The sequence below is a fragment of the Notolepis coatsorum genome (genome assembly GCF_963971535.1).
Source record: "Notolepis coatsorum genome assembly, chromosome: 1".
In the NCBI taxonomy this organism is placed as follows: Eukaryota; Metazoa; Chordata; class Actinopteri; order Aulopiformes; family Paralepididae; genus Notolepis; species Notolepis coatsorum.
This window is the reverse complement of record NC_140165.1, coordinates 75163103-75174922: the sequence shown is the minus strand read 5'-3', so window position 1 is coordinate 75174922 and position 11820 is coordinate 75163103.

Here is an 11820-nt window from a genome sequence, read left to right as displayed (position 1 = left end):
TGTCCTTAGAATTCCGTACGTAAATCTAAGCAGATCAAGCTGTTTTTAGAATTCCGTACGTAAATCTAAGCAGATCAAGCGTATTTTTATGATTTATGAAACACAAATTGAGAGGTGTGTGTGTGTGGATCGTTTTTACTATTGTGGATTATACTTTTGCGTTTGTTTATTTTTGATAGACCTCTAAGAAGAAGAAGCTTCACACACGAATCCACACGGGGAAAACAGCGAAATATTTGTCTCAAAATTCCGTACGGAACTCCAAGCTGATCAAGCGTGTCCTTAGAATTCTGTGCGTAAATCTAAGCAGATCAAGCTGTTTTTAGAATTCCGTACGTAAATCTAAGCAGATCAAGCGTATTTTTATGATTTATGAAACACAAATTGAGAGGTGTGTGTGTGTGTGGATCGTTTTTACGATTGTGGATTCTACTTTTGCGTTTGTTAATTTTTTATAGAAATCTACCCCCATAGATAAGGGGCTGTCAGCACCACAGACAGTGTAGGATAGGAAAGGGCTAGCGGCTCAGAGTCATCAAAATAGGTCAGACATGCATTATTTATGTTTGGTTATTGCTGCCACTGTGCGGAAGCTGTTTAATGGTCAATATCACGTGTGTGTTTTTGTAGCACAGTAACACTGAGCGACATACTTTAAAAACGACATTCATAATAACTAGCAGGAAGGGCAATTTCACATTATTGACATCGCGCAGCCTGCTCTGTATGCGTTGGAGGGTGTTAAACGCATGTTAGGTGCTGCGGACACGAGGTGTAACCGATATATATATATACAGTACACAATGCAGGGGCGTGCGCATCCTTTCATTGACCGTCTAGCTGTCGGCCAGTGCTGATGTGTAGCTTTCCCCTCTACCTCTCCGCTTTCCCAATGCGATAAGTAACTCATTTGCAGTGGTGGAAAGTAACTAAGTATTTTTACTCGAGTACTGTACTTAAGTACAATTTCGAGCTACTTGTACTTTATGTGAGTATTTAAATGTGAGGTAACTTTATACTTTTACTCCACTACATGTATCTCATCCCATCAGTTACTAGTTACTTTGAAGTAAAAGGATTTTGCATAGAAAACATAATATATACAAAATAAATTTATGAAGATTATATACTTTCACATTTGAAGCCTGTCAACTTCAAGAGGACGTAATCAGAGCAGCATAACTCGACCACATACCACTTAGGTAAATGGATACACAAAGGCCATGTAGAATGTGTACTTTTACTTTAGATACATAAGTACATTCAATAGCAAATACTTCTCTACTTTTACATAAGTAGAATTTGAATGGAGGACTTGTACTTTTACCAGAGTACTCATTTACCTGAGTATTTCTACTTTTACGTAAGTAAAGGAACTGTGTACTTCTTCCACCACTGCTAATTTGTCTGTACATTTCAACACATAAAATATTTAACCTTAAGTCTTCGTAGTGTGTGTATGTGTGTGCGTGCTTCATGACTAGTAGCCAGTGCCTGTTACATCGTGATACTGTGTGTGTGTGTGTGTGTGTGTGTGTGTGTGTGTGTGCACATGTATCATAGAGACTAAGAGAAGGGAAGGAGAGAAAAATAGAGCTTATTTCTTTCCCCTGACAAATACTGTAACCTAGATTATAAACAGCACCTCACACTCAAAATACCTTCCCATGCACCCGTAGGGAAGAGATGAAGAATCATTTACACAGTATATACTTTTAAAGCGGCCCTTTTGGCTTTTTGGGTTTTTCTCCCCGTCATATACAGTAGCTGGAGGTGCATGTAGAACGTCTGCAGAGTTACAAGCCCCAAATCGGCATCAAAGGGAGTTCTTTTCTCCAACAGAAAACACTGCTCCTGAACTGCCTGAAACGCCTCGCCTCGTTTGTAGTTCAGCTTCTCCCTGAAACGCCTTGTCTGTAGGACAGCCTTTTCCTCCTGAAACGCCTCGTTTGTAGTTCAGCTTCTCCCTGAAACGCCCCGTTTGTAATCCAGCTTTTTCTCCCTGAAACGCCTCGTTTGTAGTTCAGCCTTTTCTTCCTGAAACGCCTCATTTGTAGTTCAGCCTTTTCTCCCTGAAACGCCTCGTTTGTAGTTCAGCCCTTTCTTCCTGAAACTCCTTGTTTGTAGTTCAGCCTTTTCTTCCTGAAACACCTTTCTAATCTGAGTATACCATCCAAATAATGTTTATTGATGCTTTAAAAGCGATTTGTTAATCAATGACCAACACTTAACTCAATCAGCACCAGACCCGATGATTGTCGGGTTATCTCGCCGACCGTTCAGCGCCAGACCCAAGTATAGTCGGGTTTTCATCGTTATTTCTTTTATTCAATATTTCCATTCATTACAGGCACACAGACTCGGGGTTAACATGGGGAATCATCCTGAGAATGCCAAAGTGCAATACCGGCCGCATCTTCCCAGATGGCAGTATCGAGCACCCTTTGAAACCTTATATCTTGGCCTGTGCAACGATCAAATGTCACCGGGTGCACTTTTCTTTGTCAGGCAAGTCGAGCGGGTATCCCGATCCCATTGAGAAGCGTCAAATGCCCCCGATGCATCTGTTGTGGTTGATTATGTTGGCGACACGATGGACACCAGTACTTGGACTCGCGATCAGACAATTGGAATTTTCTTTTTGGGGTACCTCCTAGTGAAGGTAAGGACTAAATGATATCAATCCTGCTTTGATCCAACCATGATTTCACCTCGATCGCAACATGTGTGTGTGTGTGTAACGTTACTCCACAACATATGCCGTTGGTGACGATCAAAGCATAAAAAAACGACCCCCCCCCCCCCCCCCCTCCCCCCTTTCATGCATTCATGATGAAACATAATACCTATTATATACATTTGATTTGGAAATAGTAGTGTGTCCAGGTGAGAAACGGCAACGCTTTTAGTGAAATTCACGTTTGGCTGCATATCGTCGTTTTCTGGGATTAGACAGGATCACTCTAAAACTATATCACGGTATAACACGCAAATGTATTGATGAATAAATGAATTATTTTTCACATATTTAACGATAGATCGTTGATGTCAAATGGGCCATAGTATTGTATCCATAGCTATAATATAGGATATATATAGCCCTGCAAACACCGCCACTTATTCCTATCTTTTAGAGCGTTGGCGTGGTAGGAACAAACGATGCTCAAGTCAGTGGCGTCCAAAGAGTTAATGCACTGTATTATTAAATAAAAAAAAAAATTGTATAATTAAAACGGTTAATAAATGGTTAACTAACATAAACAGAAAGTCATCACTGATAATAGACTATTTTAATAATACACTTTATTATTAACATCTAGTTAATCGAGTGATCAGAGCATGCACGGCAGAGCTGGCAGGGGTGTTCGCGGACATATTCAACCCGTCCCTCTCCCTGAGTGTAGTCCCCTCCTGCTTTAAATCAGCCCACATTGTGCCACTACCAAAGAGGAGCAAGGTAACAAGCCTCAATGACTGGTGCCGAGTTGCTCTCACCCCCATACTGAGAAAATGCTTTGAGAAGCACATCAAGGCACTGCTCAACAACAACCTACCGCTCAGCCTGGACAAACACCAATACGCCTACAGACAAGACAGATCCACAGAAGACGCAATAGCCACAACACTACATGAGGCCACCACCCTCCTGGAGAAGGCGGGGAACTATGTGAGGATGCTGTTTGTGGACTACAGCTCAGCGTTCAACACCATAGTCCTGAACTATGTGAGGATGCTGTTTGTGGACTACAGCTCAGCGTTCAACACCATAGTCCTGAACTATGTGAGGATGCTGTTTGTGGACTACAGCTCAGCGTTCAACACCATAGTCCTGAACTATGTGAGGATGCTGTTTGTGGACTACAGCTCAGCGTTCAACACCATAGTCCTGAAATATGTGAGGATGCTGTTTGTGGACTACAGCTCAGCGTTCAACACCATAGTCCTGAACTATGTGAGGATGCTGTTTGTGGACTACAGCTCAGCGTTCAACACCATAGTCCCCGCCAGACTCGACACCAAGCTCAGGGAACTAGGAGTCAACCCCAGTCTGTGTGACTGGATCCTGGACTTCCTGTGGGATCGATGCCAGGTGGTGAGGATGGGCCCTCAGACCTCCGCCCCCCTGACTCTCAACACTGGAGCCCCCCAGGGCTGTGTCCTGAGCCCTCTCCTCTACTCACTGTACACCTATGACTGCGTAGCCACACACAGCTCCAACACGGTGATTACATTTGACGATGACACCACAGTGATAGGCCGAATCACCAAGAGCGACGAAAGGGCCTACAGGAGAGATGTTGACAACCTGGCAAAGTGGTTTTGATTGATTGATTGAAAATGTTATTAACAGATTGCAGAATGGGTACAATACAGTAGGCCTACAGCTCAATACACACAATTGTTAAGGGGATGCAGACCAGAGAAAGACTTTCGTCTTGTTTACATCAGGGTCCCCCATTTTCAATTCATCATAACATATATATGCCATACATGACATACAGATAGACAGTACTGCTACATCTATACATTGGTGCCAGGAGAACAACCTCTCCCTCAATGTGGAAAAAACTAAAGAGCTGGTCATAGACTACAGGAGAGAAGCTGGACCCCATCACCATCGACGGGGCTGCAGTGGAGAGAGTCAGCAGCTTTAAGTTTCTCTGTGTCCACATCACCAACTCACCTGGGACGTCCACACTAATCATGTGGTAGTAAAGAAGGCCCAACAACGCAAAAAATCTGCGGATGTGAGCTTCCCTCCATCCAGGACATCTATGAGAGCCGGTGCATCAAATAAGCCCGGAGAATTATCAATGACCTTAACCACCCCAACCATGGACTGTTCCAGCTGATGCAGCTGTTCCAGGCCATCAGACTCGTCAACAGAGCCCCCCCCCCCCCCCCCCCCCCCCCCAAACTACACTTGAGAAACACTGCTGATAAAACCGTATTTGCATTTTACACACTGCAAAAAATACTTTTTTGGAACTGTACATAGCCATTTTGTTATTAAAATGTTATATAGTATAATATGTATATCCTGTTATCTGCACGGCACACGTTTTAGTCATCTTTAATTTAGTCATATATTATCTTATTTTATTCTTATTCTATGCTAATTGTATTGTATTAATATTATTGAAAGCTGCTATGGTTGAGAAACCACAACCAATTTAATTGCACTCTTTCTTTGCTGTAAGGTACTCAACATACGTGACAATAAAGGAATCTGAATCTGAATCTGAATCTTTTTCATGAACTCAATGAATGCATAAATTATATTATATAGCATTTACAAACCATTAATAAACAATAATAAACAATACATGTAACTAACTATAAATGATTTGAAAGTTGGCGCGGCTGGGTGGCGCAGCGGACTAAGCGCTCGTCACCAACGCGAGAGACACTGGTATCAAATCCGGCTGTCAGCGTTGCCTCCGGCTTGGCCGGCCGTCATACTAACTCATGGCAGAGTCAGTGGGAGGGAAGCCGGTGGGGTGGTATTCTGGTCGTTGTAAACAGCGACTCCTACAGGTCGGTCAGGGCGCCTGCACAGCGAGAGAGGGAGATGGTGAGGGTAGTGTGACCTCCCACACGTTACACCTCACCAATGAGAGTCCGCGCTGGCAGGTGAAAAGATGCTGCTGGCTGTCTCCTATGTCTCGGAGGAAGCATCTGATAGACTTCAGGGCTCCCTAGACTGACCAGTGGGGGGCACATGCGAGCAACGACCAGGAATGGGAGGGGGGAATTGGCATAACAACTAAATTGGGATGGGGGAAAAACACAGAAAAAGAAAACAGGAGGAGAAAAAGTGGATACAAAATATTTATATTTGAAAGTGAATGATAAAATCCATATTCAATATATATATATATGAATTAACCGTTTGACCACATTTGTAAGTTGCTATAACATACCCATTTGTTGGGATCAGCATATATGCACTTTGATCATAGACCTGTTTTTTAATCAAAAAATAAATATTGACTTTATAAATATTATTTTATGTTGTATGTTTCTTATCCAATAAATGGTACTGGTATAATATATGTGCATTGTGTATGTAAAGCAAATTCTCTTAGGGGTAATAAAGGTTGGTGAAATACCAAAATATAAAAATGTTCTTAGTTATGATGGTATAACTGTATTTGGCTGTATCGTTTCCCAGTACATATTGGAATGTAATATGACATCGTTTTTAAAATGTAATTAAAATGGTCTATTTTCCATTTCTTTTACTTTTGAATCATCTTCCCTTTATTGATTTGCTTAGATCTTTTGTACACGTGATCTCAAGAAGGTGCTGAACAAGCTCAGTGGCAGTTCTTCATGTCTGGTCTTTTTAGCATGGTGTTATTCGCCGTCCAAGATGCAAAGAAAAATCATAATTTATATTCTCCTTTGTTTCATCACAATTTACCCAAGCCTAGTAACAGACACAATATTTCTGACACTGGGAATACATTCCCTGAGGTCCATAGATGTCCCTAGATACCAAGAACATGCAAATGGACCTTGTAGAAGTGGAGCAATCTTCCATTTACGTAGGTATGTATTTTTAGGCAGATTTTCAGAAAATAGGGCTAGGGCTTAACAGGTTAATACTGCCGCGAGGAATTTTATTTTAATGAGTACACATTTTTACAATATGTATAGGCTATATTGTGGATGACAAATCCATACCTCTGCATGGATCCTTGATGGTATACGTACAGGTATGGATTTATTATCCGATATAACTCCCATCATTCCTTTCAGATGAGCCTAACAGCACAAACACACCAGTCGCACACACATGCACTTGCGGGTTCCGTGCGAGAACGCGCCTGTGGCCAGGCACACCGAGTCCGACTCCAGAGCGGGCGAAAGTGCACATTTACATTGGAACAGCTGTAAATGCGAAGTCAGTCCCCGTTTGAAGATTTTTTTAAGATTTCCAGTTCCAGTGTTCTATTGTCCATTTTGCAACTAGTTATTATATAATTAATTAGAATGTTAGAATTCAGTTTAGAATGATGATCAGTGTGACTGTACTCCTGAAAAAGTATAGGAATATGGCTTATTTGTATTGGGAAAGATAAAGACACATTAGCTGGTTGAACAACATCTATATGTGTGGTAATAATGCAGATATTGAGTGTATTTCTTTTATTTTTTATCCACTTTTTCTCCTTATTTTTAAATTTGTTCTCCCATCCCAATTTCGTGTATCCAATTCTCCCCTCCCCTGTCTTGAACGTTGCTCGACTATGCCCCCCACTGGTCGGTTGTAGAAAGGATAGAAGCCTTGCATCACGTGTCCCCTCCGGTACACGAGGAGGCAGCCTGTCACATCTTTTCGCCTGCCAGCGCGGACTCTCATTGGCGAGGTGTAACGCATGGGAGGCTCACACTACCCTCGCTACTTCCTGTCTCTGCTGTGCAGGCGTCTCCCAACCGACCTGTAGGAGTCGCTGTCCACAACGTCCAATCCCCACCCATCGACTTCCACCCGCTTACTCTGCCAAATGAGACAGTACGACGGCCGGCCCAAGCCGAAGGCAATGCTGAGACTGGGATTCGATACCGGAGTCTCTTGCATTGGTGACGAGCGCAATCACCGCTACGCCACCCAGCCGCCTGGGTGGCGTACTACATGAACCTTATCTAATAATAAGTATGTTTACTACATGAACCTTATCTAATAATAAGTACGTTTACTACATGAACCTTATCTAATAATAAGTATCTTTACTACATGAACCGTATCTAATAATAAGTATCTTAACTACATGAACCTTATCTAATAATAAGTATCTTTACTACATGAACCGTATCTAATAATAAGTATCTTTACGACATTAACCTTATCTAATAATAAGTATCTTTACGACATTAACCTTATCTAATAATAAGTATCTTTACGACATGAACCTTATCTAATAATAAGTATCTTAACTACATTAACCTTATCTAATAATATGTATCTTTACGATATGAGCCTTATCTAATAATAAGTATCTTAACTACATGTACTTTGTCTAATAATACGTATCTTTACTACATTAACCTTATCTAATAATAAGTATCTTTACTACATTAACCTTATCTAATAATATGTCTCTTTACGATATGAGCCTTATCTAATAATAAGTATCTTAACTACATGTACTTTGTCTAATAATACGTATCTTTACTACATTAACCTTATCTAATAATAAGTATCTTTACGACATTAACTGTATATAATCTAAGTATCTCTAAGCTAACATAAGATGGATCTGTGAACGTTTCTTTGAAAGCATCTACTACAGGAAGCTGTGATCAGGCCATCAGGATGCTCAACGAACAATAACAATATGTAACAACCGTCAAATGCACTCACAGCTCACAGCACACACATCCACACGCAGGGCTGCCTCAGGGGTGTGCGAGCAGTGCGGTCGCACAGGGCCTCGCAGGAAGGGGGGCCTCGCAAAAAATATATATATATATATTTATATATATATATTTTTTTTATAAAAATAAATAGAATGTTAACAATCACTTTCCATCACAGACCTAAAATCTAGTTTTTGCTTACATGCTTATATATTTCACATTAGACACGTTTGTAGAATAGTGTTCCGGGCTCTGCGGCTCTGCAGATATACTATTGGTTTCATTCAATTACTTTTATGCAAAGCATCGTGGGGTGGGAGGACTAACACTAGGGGGAGCTGGTTGGCGTCGGTCTGGTAGTCGGTAGAGAGATGTGAAGAAGACCGGTATTATCCACGAGGGGAGGGGGTACAGCGTGATTTTTTTCCGTAGCCGCATTTCTCGGAGACGCTCTCTGATTGGCCGATGCCTGTTTCTACACTGGTTAAGCTTAGGCACTCTTTCGAAATTGGTTAAGGTTAAAGTTTGTCTTAGCGCGTGACGGCAAGTTCTTTCGACGGTTAAGCTTAGGCACTCTTTCGAAGTTGGTTAAGGTTAGAGTTTGTCTTAGAGCAGGGGTCAGCAACCTTTTTGACATGAAGTGCCAGTTTGAAATATAGTTGTAACTAGTGTGCCTGTGCCATATCAACAATATTCCATGCATCATACATTTTTTTAATGATAATTTGTACATTATTACATCATTATTGTTATTGTTATTATTAACAATATTATTATGATGGTTGTATCAACCCTAAATCTGAGTTGGGGCGGGGCTGCAATGCAGACAAACAGTTTTGCTTTACTGAGCTCCGTTATCTGGGGGCTGTAGTTGGTCACTTTAAGCTGCACACCGGAGCATCTTTTAATCCAGCTGTTTGCTGTTCTCTGATATTTTCTGACATTTCGTTGATGCGTCGCTCGACACTTCAAGCTGACATGGGGATATCTTTTATCCTTGATTTGATTGTTTCTTTGTTTGGCAAGCCTTCAAACAAAACATCTGAGCTACAGAGAAAAGCCTCCTTGATATACTCGCCATCAGTGAATGGCTTTCCACATTTCGCAATGCAATGAGCAATGCGATAGCTTGCTTCAGTTGCATGGTTTTTAGCAGTCGTGAACACTTTGAGGGTGTTCGTCTCAAAATGGCTTTTCACACCTGACGTTCTGCAAACTACATTTTCTAAACATAAAGTACACACAGCACGGTCCTTCTGACACACAAACCCGTAGTCGTCTGTCCACGAGGGCTGGAATGCCCGAATTTCCTTTGCTTTAACTTTCTTAGCGGGGGTTGCCATCATGAAAAACGGCACATACAGAATGCAACCACAGCACTGTGTGATTACCTGGGAACTGCGCGCGGGCGCGGGAGGCCAGCTGACTGCTGACAGCTGAGCACCATGGGAACAGCTGTATACCTGTCATAGGGGTGTGCAAAACAGTCGACTTACAAAAAGAACCTGTGGGAGGATTTCAACAAGATAAATGCGACAACAGTGCAAAATATTTCACATTTCAAAGTGAAGTAAAAAAAATAAAAAAAAGTATAATATTTTAATTTTTTTTAATTTTTTTATGCTGCCCCCTGTGCCAATGAAAATGCCCCTGCGTGCCTATGTGGACACGCGTGCCTAGAGTTGCCTACCCCTGTCTTAGAGCATGGCGATAGAACGCCAGGTAGTTTGCAGGCTGTTTGACATGGAAATGAGCAAAGACACAGCTCGTCACGCGATTGGGCAAACGCGTCAGTGGCCAATCAGAGAGCGTCAGTCAGTGCCAATCAGAGAGCGTCTCCAAGAAATGCGGCTACGGAAAAAAATCACGCGGGGGTACAGCCAGGTACAGGGTCTATTCGGCGCTGTCCACTGGAGCGAGTGGATGTCTTGGCCAAGAGAACCAGATGTGCAGCATCGGAGTGGAGGATATGGCGCCGCGTGCCGTGGGCTTGTCGGTACCGGGTGTGGTGATTGGGTTGTGCCGGGACGGGGAGGACGTTCGGTGGATGGACTGAGGACGAAAGTTGTTGCGTGTTGGAACCTTCAGTCAGGCTATAGCTATGTCGGCTAGTAGCTTGGCTGGGGGCAGGGACAGCTAACTAGCGTTAGCTAACGCTAGCTAGCTGGCTACGTTGTCGGGTGTTAACGTGTGGCGGATGGACTGGGAGCGAACTCCCGGGTTCATCCCAACGGGGGGGACAATATCATGATGGGACTGGTGAACTTTCTCCACGGTCGTCTCCTTCCTCTTGGACCTGACTCTGCGTTAGGGTGAGTTTTTCTTGCGGTCTGCTCTGTTCCCGCCGTGGATCTCTCTCTACCTACAGTATCTGGCGTTGGGCTTGTTTGTCAGGTTCCGGGGGTGTCTTGTGCATTTTCCCCGTTGCTGCCGGGTGTGCGACTGTGCAGGTGCATTGCCACTAAGCCTCGGGCAGCGCTGTTATTTAAGGATGCGTTGACTGTGTCATGTGCCCAGCCTCGGGCAGCACTATTGTTTAGGAGTATGTTGGCTGTATATAAAAATTCTATTCTATTTTATACTTGCTATACTTATTTTATACTATTTTTGCCTAGCACAGTCTCTGGAGCGTAACAGAAAGAAGCATTTTATATAAAAGTATTCTGTACTTCTGTATGACGACGAATAAAGAAACTTGAAACTTGAACTTCTAGCGCTGAACATCCTGTCTATTGCAACAACAACAGCAACAGCAACAACAACAACAACAACAAAAACAACAACAACAACAACAACAACACTCAGCTCTCTAATCCCTGCTGGCAGGGTGTCTTCGCGTTACATTTCTACTGTTCTACACTTTTGTTTTCAAAGACCACCTGAACAGTGTATTGATCTGGACTAAGTAGATCCTGAACAGTGTATTGATCTGGACTAAGTAGAGCCTGAACAGTGTATTGATCTGGACTAAGTAGAGCCTGAACAGTGTATTGATCTGGACTAAGTAGAGCCACCCCCTGAACAGTGTATTGATCTGGACTAAGTAGAGCCTGAACAGTGTATTGATCTGGACTAAGTAGAGCCTGAACAGTGTATTGATCTGGACCTGATCAGTGTATTGATCTGGACTAAGTAGAGCCACCCCCTGAACAGTGTATTGATCTGGACTAAGTAGAGCCACCACCTGAACAGTGTATTGATCTGGACTAAGTAGAGCCTGAACAGTGTATTGATCTGGACTAAGTAGAGCCTGAACAGTGTATTGATCTGGACTCAGTAGAGTCTGAACAGTGTATTGATCTGGACTAAGTAGAGCCACCCCCTGATCAGTGTATTGATCTGGACTCAGTAGAGCCTGAACAGTGTATTGATCTGGACTAAGTAGAGCCACCCCCTGATCAGTGTATTGATCTGGACTAAGTAGAGCCTGAACAGTGTATTGATCTGGACTCA